This window comes from Oncorhynchus nerka, linkage group LG25 (assembly GCF_034236695.1).
Source record: "Oncorhynchus nerka isolate Pitt River linkage group LG25, Oner_Uvic_2.0, whole genome shotgun sequence".
Lineage (NCBI taxonomy): Eukaryota > Metazoa > Chordata > Actinopteri > Salmoniformes > Salmonidae > Oncorhynchus > Oncorhynchus nerka.
The window spans coordinates 33,579,313-33,592,119 of record NC_088420.1 but is presented as its reverse complement, the minus strand read 5'-3'; the positions used below and the strand labels follow the sequence as shown (position 1 = coordinate 33,592,119).

The 12,807-nt window shown below is 43.7% G+C and overlaps 1 long non-coding RNA gene across 2 annotated transcripts; it reads left to right on the top strand.

Moving 5' to 3' along the window:
* Positions 1-3,162: 3,162 nt before the first annotated feature.
* Positions 3,163-12,111, top strand: LOC115108911 (uncharacterized). Of its 2 annotated transcripts, XR_010461113.1 has the most exons (5): positions 3,163-3,528; positions 4,797-5,033; positions 6,489-7,218; positions 7,744-7,933; positions 8,123-12,111. It is a non-coding gene; the product is annotated as an uncharacterized LOC115108911 (long non-coding RNA). The 2 variants fall into 2 exon arrangements; XR_003860434.2 differs by having other exon boundaries at positions 4,797-7,218.
* The last annotated feature ends 696 nt before the right edge of the window (positions 12,112-12,807 follow it).

Sequence of the window (12,807 nt, the reverse complement as noted above, 5' to 3'; positions counted from 1 at the left end):
GGCTGGTGTGTTTACGGACATATTCAATCAATCCCTATCCCAGTCTGTTGTTCCCACATGCTTCAAGAGGGCCACCATTGTTCCTGTTCCCAAGAAAGCTAAGGTAACTGAGCTAAACGACTATCGCCCCGTAGCACTCACTTCCGTCATCATGAAGTGCTTTGAGAAACTAGTCAAGGACCATATCACCTCCACCCTACCTGACACCCTAGACCCACTCCAATTTGCTTACTGCCCAAATAGGTCCACAGACGATGCAATCTCAACCACACTGCACACTGCCCTAACCCATCTGGACAAGAGGAATACCTATGTGAGAATGCTGTTCATCGACTACAGCTCGGCATTTAACACCATAGTGCCCTCCAAGCTCGTCATCAAGCTCGAGACCCTGGGTCTCGACCCCGCCCTGTGCAACTGGGTACTGGACTTCCTGATGGGCCGCCCCCAGGTGGTGAGGGTAGGCAACAACATCTCCACCCCGCTGATCCTCAACACTGGGGCCCCACAGGGGTGCGTTCTGAGCCCTCTCCTGTACTCCCTGTTCACCCACGACTGCGTGGCCACGCACGCCTCCAACTCAATCATCAAGTTTGCGGACGACACAACAGTGGTAGACTTGATTACCAACAACGACGAGACGGCCTACAGGGAGGAGGTGAGGGCCCTCGGAGTGTTGTGTCAGGAAAATAACCTCACACTCAACATCAACAAAACTAAGGAGATGATTGTGGACTTCAGGAAACAGCAGAGGGAACACCCCCCTATCCACATCGATGGAACAGTAGTGGAGAGGGTAGTAAGTTTTAAGTTCCTCGGCGTACACATCACAGACAAACTGAATTGGTCCACCCACACAGACAGCATCGTGAAGAAGGCGCAGCAGCGCCTCTTCAACCTCAGGAGGCTGAAGAAATTCGGCTTGTCACCAAAAGCACTCACAAACTTCTACAGATCCACAATCGAGAGCATCCTGTCGGGCTGTATCACCCCCTGGTACGGCAACTGCTCCGCCCACAACCGTAAGGCTCTCCAGAGGGTAGTGAGGTCTGCACAACGCATCAAAGGGGGAAAACTACCTGCCCTCCAGGACACCTACACCACCCGATGTCACAGGAAGGCCATAAAGATCATCAAGGACAACAACCACCCGAGCCACTGCCTGTTCACCCCGCTATCATCCAGAAGGCGAGGTCAGTACAGGTGCATCAAAGCTGGGACCGAGAGACTGAAAAACAGCTTCTATCTCAAGGCCATCAGACTGTTAAACAGCCACCACTAACATTGAGTGGCTGCTGCCAACACACTGACTCAACTCCAGCCACTTTAATAATGGGAATTGATGGGAAATGATGTAAAATATATCACTAGTCACTTTAAACAATGCTACCTAACATAATGTTTACATACCCTACATTATTCATCTCATATGTATACGTATATACTGTACTCTATATCATCTACTGCATCCTTATGTAATACATGTATCACTAGCAACTATGCCACTTTGTTTACATACTCATCTCATATGTATATACTGCACTCAATACCATCTACTGTATCTTGCCTATGCCGCTCTGTACCATCACTCATTCATATATCTTTATGTACATATTCTTTATCCCCTTACACTTGTGTCTATAAGGTAGTGGTTTTGGAATTGTTAGCTAGATTACTTGTTGGTTACATTTACATTTTACATTTAAGTCATTTAGCAGAACTAGAAGCACAAGCATTTCACCTTATGACATCCAGTGGAACACCACTAACATCTGGTCTAACCATGTGGTATTCCTGACAAATACAATTTGATTTGATTTGATTTGTTCCACCATTGGGGGCCAGAGCAGCGAACAGTTTTGATGGGCCTGATCACAGGCCAGACAACAGTGAGGTACTGGCCTATAGGGACCATGGTCTTGTAGGTCAAAGAACCAGTGGCAGTGTGGTGTTAATAATTGGTTATTACCATTGGACTAGAAGCACAAGCCTCTCCCTCAATGTGAGCAAGACTAAGGAGATGATCAGAGAACTCGTGGACTACAGGACAAGGCAGGTCAAACAGGCCCCCATTAACATCAACGGGGCTGTAGTGGAGTGTGTCGAGAATTTCTTGGTGTCCACATCACCAACTAACTATCATGGTCCAAACATACCAAGACAGGAGACTGATAATATTTGGAATGGGTCCCCAGATCCTCAAAAGGTTCTACAGCTGCGCCATTGAGAGCATCTTGACCGTTTGTATCACCGCATGGTATGGCAACTGCTCGGCATCTGACCGTAAGGCTCTACAGGGGGTAGTGTGAGTGGCCCAGTACATCACTGGGGCCAAGCTTCCTGCCATCCAGGACCTATTTACTAGGCGGTGTCAGAGGAAAGCCCATAAAATTGTCAGAGACTCCAGTCACCCAAGCTTTCGACTGTTTTCTCTGCTAACGCACGGCAAGCGGTACTGGAGCGCCTAAGTCTAGGACCAAAAGTCTCTTCAACAGCTTCTACCCCCAAGCCATAAGACTGCTGAACAATTCATAAAATCGCCACCGGACAACTTACATTGGAATGAGGCAGTTGATTTACTGGCTAAACAAGCTCTTAGAAGTGGGAATGTTGATGTAGTTTCAATGAGCAAGGCAGAGGCAGAAAGTCTGATATGGACAGCCATGGTGCAGAGATGGTAGGAGCAGTGGAATAGAGATACTAAGGGCAGGCATTTATTTCAAGTACACAGGAAAGTCGGGGAGGATGGAAGGGGCAAGAGGGGAGGCTATTTTTACAAGATTAAGGGCCAGTTGAATAAGTCCTTAAATGTGATAGGGAAGCATCCAATGGGAAAGTGTGATTTTTGCCAGGAGACAGTGGTGCATGTATTGCTACAGTGTGGGCAGTATCAGAGGGAAAGAGGGAGGCTGAGATCTTGTATGAGGGAGAAGGGGATACAGGAAATTAGTTTGAAGAGTATATTGAGTAGAATGTCATTAGATATAGTCTCAAATATGTCATCTTTATTAAGAGCAATGGGGCCGGCAGGTAGGATTTCATTTCTCCCTGTCTCTGGCCCACACTCCAGTACAGATGGTGGCGGTAATGCACCATAACGTTGGATGCCAACCACTGATAAACCCCACCGAAGAAGTCATCAGGCAGAGGCAATGGGTTTTGGACGTTGACGGAGCACGTCAGAGAAGGAAGACTGAGACCGCGCTTGTTTGAAATCGAAAGGTGTCGCGGTAGCTTTTGATAAAGATTATCATCAAGACGAAGCAACTGCATTATAAGTGGGATGCACTGTTGACCGCAACATCCCGAGGCGTTCGTGCTGATTGTACGGAGATTGTGACAGCGGGTTAAATGGCGTCCCTTGAGAAAGCAAGAACAAGATATGTCAGGAGAAGTGCAGTATTACATAAGGAGATGTATACTTGGAAAAATGGATATGGTTTGTTAAAGAAGAATGGTAGAAAGTGTAAACTGAGTGAGCTGAAGACCGGTGGAGAAATGGAAGTGTATGAGGGCGAAGTATCGGAGGTAGGTGTGGTGAAGTTCTCGGAGCCTGAGGCTTGCGGGTCAGGATAAAGATGAGTCTGTGACAGTAGGAGTGAAGTTTTTGGAAAAAGTGGACCCTTGCCTTTTGGCTGATCCATTTGTTGTTTCAGGGTGGGTGAAAACAGAATTGTGCACTGTGGAATCGGTGAGGGTAACCAGAAGTGGTCTAGTGATAATTGTTTGTGTTTCTGCTGGTCAGAGGGAGAAGGCGCTCAGTGTTAAACGAATCGGGGGCAAGAAATGTGAATTGTTTCGCTCTCAAGAAAAGCGTGCCATTGAAAATAGTGATTACTGAGGTAGCAGTAAATGTAAAAGTTGACAAACTAAAGGGGAACATTCTCGGTGTGTGTAATGCTCGTCGCTGGGTGTGATGCAGAAAGGGTGGTGTGAGTGGTGAAACAGAAGTCATTGTCTGTTTTAAGTTTTATGTTGTTTTTGCCCGACAAAGTGATGTTAGGATATATACGTTATCCTTTACGAGCTTTTGTACCGAAAACATGACATTGTTACATGTCAAGTTTATGGGCATGTGGCAGCAGTGTGTAGGAGGGAGGGTCCAAGGTGTGACAAATATGCAGAAGGGCATGAGACAAATGAATGTGTAGCATTGAGGAAAGTAGTGGAATGTGTTCATTGTAGGGTGCCCGTGGAGCTGGGGATCAGAAATGTCCGGTGCGAGAGAGGCAGGTTGAGGTTTCCAGGGTTACAGTAGTGCAGGAGTTGTCATATGCTGATGCAGTGAAGAAAGTGGAGTGATCCTGTGAGGAGTAGTTTGCATGGTAGATCTGTACCATTACAGAGGGATAGGCCAACAAGTGATATGTTTCAGTAAGATTGGATGTTTAGCATTTATAGCAATGGTTATCAACTGTACTGCAGGGATGGAACATAAGTCACAGTGCGTATGAACATACAGCGTTAACTAGGGAATATCATTTCTCCAAGTCGGGACCACTGCATTTTCTAGTGTAATTTGGAGTTGTGTGCAGATTTTTTTAAAGAACTCATTAATTATCTGGAAGTGTAATGGTTGCTTCATGGGTCTCTAATCTCTTTTAATGGTTTTAATATTTAAAAATGTACAAAGACACACGCTTGAACTTTTACTTGAAAGCATTTCACTGTGTTTAATTTGTCACTCGGGATGTTCTTACTTTATTTGTGCAACATTTAACAGTTGATTAGTATATTTGTCATTTCCACTTGACTAAGACTGAGCCTACTATTAAATGCATGACCTTTTTCCACAGGTTCCCATTTCATGACAAGCCCAGGCTACAGCAGTGGGTAGCAACTGTCAGGCGGATGAATTGGAAACCAACCCAACACTCTTGTCTCTGCCCATCACTTTGAAGATGAGTGTTTTTGGGATGATGACAAGGGAAAGGTCAGCCTCACTGCTTCTGCCCATTATTTTCTCCCCTGGTTGTCTTCAAAAGTGGTCACAATGCCCCAGGGAAAGATCAAGGAATACAGTAGGTACAGAGGTAAGTGGCAACGCTGATAATGTGAAAGCGTCTGCGGCATGATCACACTTAATGTGTATGTTACATCGTTGAGGTACTTGTTGATGATGATGTTGGTCACAGCAATATCAATGTGTTGTGTCTTTAGTATCATTAAAGGTGAAGACTGTTATTTTATCAACTCAATTCTCTGTAATTATTATTATGTGATTAAACTAATCCTGTAAATGTAATTAACTAGGAAGTCAGGGCACCACGGAAAATCTTCAGATTACAAAAATTATAATTTTCCAAATATAACTCTTCAGATATTTGAATCTGATCAATTAGTCTTCTATTAATGAATTATTCTTTATCTTACGTCAGTCTCATTTCAAACATCGTAGAATTCTTGGTTATCTGTACAAACCCAGCCTAAACTATGAATCATCCATACACCAATTGGCTTAATCATTTATTTACTAACTAACTAAACAATCACAGAAATGCATAACAAACAGTAGATATTGGTTACTAACAATGATAGGGAAGATCCCCTAGTGGACTAAACCGATATGACTGCTTGGTGGACAAAGAAAAGGGAGTGTGGACCGATAAAGGAGCTTGAAAGACAAAATGGATCACTACACACAGTGGATAATTATATTAATTGAAATGCTAATCCTTTGCAGATGATGCTCGCTCATTCGGGAATAATTACAATCAATATATTTACGCCCATATGTCGTTGTCTTCTCTGTTGGAATTGTCCGTCCGTCTGCTGGAGAGTCAGTTCATCAGAGTCTCTCTGGTTACTTATGGTGTTAGCTCTATCGGCGGCTCCTGATAGTGTCTGTTGTAATGGGTACGTCAGGGGTCCATTGTTCTTAGAGTAGATGTTTCGGCGGTCGTCGGTATTTTCATTCCAGGTTTACATAATTTCTAGCTGCAGACTAGTAATTAGTATCTAAGATTTGCTCTTATTCTGCAGGGATCGATAGTCTCAGAGTTGAACCATTTCCAGCCGTGTAGCCAATGCGCCATGTGGTATGGTTTTGTAGTCGTGGTACTCAACCATTGCAACCACAGCTCACGCTGGGGGTTTGCTTAGTCTGAAGAGGATTTCCTCAGGAGGGTTTTTTATTAGTAACAATAGAAAAGGGCGGTTCCATGATGCCTGATCATGTCTGTGCTCACAGGATGTGCTCCCTGTGCTCACAGGGAAATAACAAATAGTTTCATCTTTACTCATTCATTTTATAACCCCATAATTCAGAAATGTACACATTCAGACATATAGTTGTGTGTTTCCTGTCCTCCATGAGGTCACCAAATGAAACACACTCGTCATACCCGTCCCTTAAGTGTCCATGGACCCTTCCCACATTCTCACAAGTGGACATATAGTTTAATTCTTCCATTTTGGGGATTTAGGAGTTTGGCCAAGTGAAATCCCTTCTCTCTCTGTATTCTCTTGTTCTCTCTCTGTATGCTCAGTCCCCCCCTGTACTCCCTGTTCACCCACGACTGCATGGCCAGGCACGACTCCCAACACCATCATTAAGTTTGCAGACGACAACAGTGGTAGGCCTGATCACCGACAACGACGAGACAGCCTATAGGGAGGAGACCTGGCTGGATGGTGCCAGAATAACAACCTATCCCTCAATGTAACCAAGACAAAGGAAATGATTGTGGACTACAGGAAAAGGAGGACCGAGTACGCCCCCATTCTCATCAACAGGGCTGTAGTGGAGCAGGTTGAGAGCTTCAAGTTCCTTGGTGTCCACATCAACAACAAACTAGAATGATCCAAACACACCAAGACCGTTGTGAAGAGGGCACGACAAAGCCTATTCCCCCTCAGGAAACTAAAAGATCTGGCATGGGTCCTGAGATCCTCAAAAGGTTCTACAGCTGCAACATCGAGAGCATCCTGACTGGTTGCATCACTGCCTGGTACGGCAATTGCTCGGCCTCTGACTGCAAGGCACTACAGAGGGTAGTGTGTACGGCCCAGTACATCACTGGGGCTAAGCTGCCTGCCATCCAGGACCTCTACACCAGGCGGTGTCGGAGGAAGGCCCTAAAAATTGTCAGACTCCAGCCACCCCAGTCATAGACTGTTCTCTCTACTACCGCATGGCAAGCGGTACTGGAGTGCCAAGTCTAGGACAAAAAGGCTTCTCAACAGTTTTTACCCCCAAGCCATAAGACTCCTGAACAGGTAATCAAATGGCTATCCGGACTATTTGCATTGCCCCCCCCCCCCCCAACCCCTCTTTTACGCTGCTGCTACTCTCTGTTATCATATATGCATAGTCACTTTAACTATACATTCATGTACATACTATCTCAATTGGGCCAACCAACCAGTGCTGCCGCACATTGGCTAACCGGGCTATCTGCATTGTGTCCCACCACCCGCCAACCCCTATTTTACGCTACTGCTAATCTCTGTTCATCATATATGCATAGTCACTTTAACCATATCTACATGTACATAGTACTACCTCAATCAACCTGACTGACCGACATCTGTATGTAGCCTCGCTACGTTTACAGCCTCGCTACTGTATATAGCCTTGTCTTTTTTACTGTTTTATTTCTTTACTTACCTATTGTTCACTTAATACCTTTTTTGCACTATTGGTTAGAGCCTGTAAGTAAGCATTTCACTGTAACACCGGTTGTATTCGGCATACATGAGAAATAAACTTTGATTTGATTTTCTCTCTTTCTGCATGGCCAGGGGGAGAGTCTCCGCCAAGAATTTACGACCTGAGATAACAGAACCTGGGTGTAGGAGTCAGAGGGGGAAGCCACGATCTACACCCAGAAAGGGCCACATCATGACAACTGTGATGCTGGATGTGCATGATGACACCAGTGGTGTGTCAGATGTAGGCCTACATCACAATGACATAGCTGTGATAGTGGATGTGAGTTAAATGTGGTGTCAGATTAGCAGAGGATCTAAACCCAATACAGACAAACCCATGCGCTCTATCCTAGTTTTCCTGTAATTTTACCGTTTGTTTTCACATGACACTTACCGAAGGTCCTCCTGTGTATTCCAGCTAACTTTGTTAATCGCATGCTAGTTATCAAATTTCACTTGTGTGTTCCAGGCCGGCTGCTGCTGATTCCTTGCTTCTCACTAGGCGATGTTGCCACACCTCAGCTGAGCAGAGGATCCAATATGACAAACCATGCAGTAATTTCTCAATGGTACAGCTTCTTGGTTAAATACAAAGGTTCTCTTTCATTTTCTCCTCTACATTTGGATTAACAATGGTGCTTGTGTGCATCTAATATATTTTATGAGCTTTGATTAGAAGCATAACCAAACGGCTTTAGAAGTATAACACTGAAACTATAGATAACGTTATCCAGAAATCTTACATACTGTTTTCTGAAAGTTATTTTAAAACTGTAAATCCCTATCCTAAAGAAAATTATCCAACTTGTAACTCTGATTTGGACTATCGGTTTCTGTCAAAACACCCACACTGATGAAAGTGATAGTGGAAAGCCTAGATATGGAACCGCTTGGATGATATCAGTCTTTGGGCAAGGCATCATGAGGTTAAGTCATGTCCTCTGCCTCTCTCACTCCTCTCTGTCACTTCTCTCCTCTACACGTGGTCATTGCTTCAGCACTTGGACATTGCGGTCCTCCTGATCAAGTTCAAATGAAGTGTTCAGTATTCTCTGATTCTCAACACAAGTAAAAGAGGTCTCATACAATGAGTATACCAAACATTAGGAAGAACTTCCTAATATTGAGTTGCACCCCCTTTTGCCCTCAGAACAGCCTCAATTCATTGGGGCATGGACTCTACAAGGTGTCAAGTGTTCCACAGGGATGCTGGCCCATGTTGATGCCAATGCTTCCCACAATCCTTCTTTAACCTGTCTCCGCCCTTCATCTACAATGATTGAAGTGGATTTAACAAGTGACATCAATAACGGATCATAACATTCACTTGGTCGGTCAGTCTGTCATGGAAAGAGCAAATCAAATTTAACATGTCACATGTGCCAAATAAAATTTTTGTAGACGTTACCATGAAATGCTTACTTACAAGCCCTTAAACCAACAATTCAGTTCAAGAAAGAGTTAATAAAATATTTACTAAATAAAGTAAAAATAATTCAATCAAAAAGTAACACAACAAATGTGTATAACAATAATGAGGCTATATACAGGGGGTACAGGTACAGAGTCAATGTGCCGGGATACAGGTTAGGTGTTAATGTTTTGTATACTTGTTTTGCTCATAATGGTAGATGTATGCATGTGTTCTGTCTTTTCTAGTTGCACAACTAAGTTTCTGACTTACAATGACAGTCTGCTCACTATAATTCCCATCCAATATATTTTTACATGTATGTCTGGGGAAACCCCTTATCACCCAGTAACTCCTCCTTCAGGCTGATGATATCCATGCCCTGTTGGACACCTATGTCCCCAGATGCAGAGAAGAAGGATCACCAGCTCAGCTCATCACTGTCCAATTTCTGTCCACTCCAGGCCTGACTGCCCTTGACCAGCACAAAAACATCCTGTGGTGTACGGCATTAGCATCAAATAGCCCCTTTTCAGGGAAGTTAGGAACCAATATACACAGGCAGTTAGGAAAGCAAAGGCTAGCTTTTTCAAACAGAAATTTGCATCCTGCAGCACAAACTCCAAAAAGTTCTGGCACATTGTAAAGTCCATGGGGAATAAGAGCACCTCCTCCCAGTTGCCCACTGCACTGAGGCTAGGAAACACTGTCAACACCGATAAATCCACAATAATTGAGAATTTCAATAAGCATTTTTGTACTGCTGGCCATGCTTTCCACCTGGCCACCCCTACCCTGGTCAACAGCCCTGCACCCCCCAGAGCAACTCCTCCAAGCCTCCCACATTTCTCCTTCACCCAAATCAAGATAGCTGATGTTCTGAAAGAGCTGCAAAATCTGGACCCCTACAAATCAGCCGAAAGCCAAGTTAACAGATCACCGACCATTTTGATTCCCACCGTACCTTCTCCGCTATGCAATCTGGTTTCAGAGCTGGTCATAGGTGCACCTCAGCCACGCTCAAGGGCTTAAACGATATCATAACCGCCATCGATAAGAGACATTGCTGTACAGCCATATTCATCGACCTGGCCAAGGCTTTTGACTCTGTCAATCACCACATTCTCATCGGCAGACTCAACAGCCTTGTTTCTCAAATGACTGCCTCGCCTGGTTCACCAACTACTTCTCAGAGTTCAGTGTGTTAAATTGGAGGGCCTGTTCTCCGGACCTCTGGCAGTCTCTATGGGGGAGCCACAGGGTTCAATTCTCGGGTCGACTCTTTTCTCTGTATACATCAATGATGTCGCTCTTGCTGCTGGTGATTCTCTGATCCACCTCTACGCAGACGACACCATTCTGTATACTTCTGGCCCCTCCTTGGACACTGTGTTAACTAACCTCCAGAAGAGCTTCAATGCCATACAACTCTCATTCCGTGGCCTCCAACTGCTTTTAAATGCAAGTAAAACTAAATGTATGCTCTTCAACCGATGGCTGCCCGCACCTGCACGCCCGTCCAGCATCACTACTCTGGACGGTTCTGACTTAGAATATGTGGACAACTACAAATACCTAGGTGTGTGGTTAGACTGTAAACTCTCCTTCCAGCCTCACAATAAGCATCTCCAATCCAAAATTAAATCTAGAATCGGCTTCCTATTTCGCAACAGCATCCTTCCCTCACGCTGCCAAACATACCCTCGTACAACTGACTATCCTGCCGATCCTTGACTTCGGCGATGTCATTTACAAAATAGCATCCAACACTCTACTCAGCAAATTGGATGCAGTCTATCACAGTGCCATCTGTTTTGTCACGAAAGCCCCATATACTACCCACCACTGAGACCTGTATGCTCTCGTTGGATGGCCCTCGCTTTATGTTTGTCGCCAAATCCACTGGCTCCAGGTCACCCATAAGTATTTGCTAGGTAAAGCCCCGCCTTATCTCAGCTCACTGGTCACCATAGCAGCACCCACCTGTAGCACGCGCTCCAGCAGGTATATTTCACTGGTCATCCCCAAAGCCAATTCCTCTTTGGCTGCCTTTCCTTCCAATTCTCTGCTGCCAATGAATGGAACAAATGGAGAGAGAAAAAAAATCACTGAAGCTGGAGACCCATATCTCCCTCACTAACTTTAAGCACCAGCTGTTTGAGCAGATCACTGCACCTGTACATACCCCATCTGTAAATAGCCCATCCATCTACCTCATCCCCATACTGTTGTTTATTTTTTGGCTCCTTTGCACCCTAGTGTCTTTACTTGCACATTCATTTCTGCACATATCATTCCTGCGTTTAATTGCTATATTTGAATTATTTTGCCACTATGGCCTATTTATTGCCTTACCTTATTTGCACACACTGTATATATACTTGTTCTATTGTATTATTGACTGTTTATTATTTATTATTATTATTTGTTTATTCCATGTGGAACTCAAACTGTTGTTTGTGTTGCACTGCTTTGCTTATTCTTGACCAGTTCACAGTTGTAAATTAGAACTTGTTCTCAACTAGCCTACCTGGTTAAATAAAGGTGAAATAAATAGAATCAAAAATGTAACTTAAGAAGGTGGCACTTTAAGGTTGTCATAACTCTGTGGTCACTAAAGATCCCATGGCACTTATTGCCAGAGTATGTAATGATATGTACCATTTTAGGTGCAATGTGTATATCAAACTGTATTCCTATCATGTAATACTGTGTATAAAAATACCATGTATGAATAATGTATATGTAACAATATTTGTATAAAACATGTGTGAAACAAAGTTACTTTTGTACTCCAAATAGAAGGGTGGATGGGTCAATAAAATAAGAGTATGTAAGTGGGGTTAGGGTGGTGAGTTTCACCTTACACTGAGTCCAATCAATTAGTATTATTTCATGTTTAGCCATCTTCCATAGCTTGAAGACCATGCTTGAGATGGAGACTGGTACAAAATACCAAAAAGGTAGACTGCAAGGTTATGTTAAGTTAAATAAGTGACTATAGTAAGTGCCTAGGTGCCAAATAAAGTAACAGGATTTAAGTTAAATCTTAAATTAGCCAATTTCTGTGAAACTGTGTACGTTTTACTTGTGGCTTACTTGTATTTGAAAATCAAAATAAGTTGTGTCGATTTTTTTGTCTGCATGCCATTTTAAAAACAATTGAGATATTGGAGTAAACCTATTTGGGTTAATACAAGTAACTGAGTAAGGACAAACATCATGATAAACTTGCAAGCTAAGCTTGAATAAGACAACTGATTGCCACTTTGCATTTACAACGGTTGTTTTATTATAGCTAATAAATAACCACATTTCTGGATAACTAGATAAAATAAATTAATGTCCCTCGTCTGCCCCTGTAAACTGGGTGGGGGCATACACGTCATCACACTGCCTCATCTGATTGGTTGAGTAGGCGGGGCTTCTCACTTTGTGGCAACTAGTTAAGAACGTGAGTAAATTATGTTGAAGACAACGGTCAGGAATTTTGGACGCTGTCTCCAGTTCTTTACACCTTAGTTCTGTCAAGGTGCGTTGCTCTTTGTGGCCAACAATCCTTTGATTTCATTTGGAATGCTTGCGGGGAAGAAGGAATGGGGATTATCTACTGCCGGAAGACTGAGCCCTGTTTTGATGTGTGTAGGTCGGCCACTGTTCATGATGCTGGAGCCCTGCAGGACAGAGGGAGTCTGGACATTTTCCTTTTCATGCATTCATTAAATGCGCCATAAACATAACAT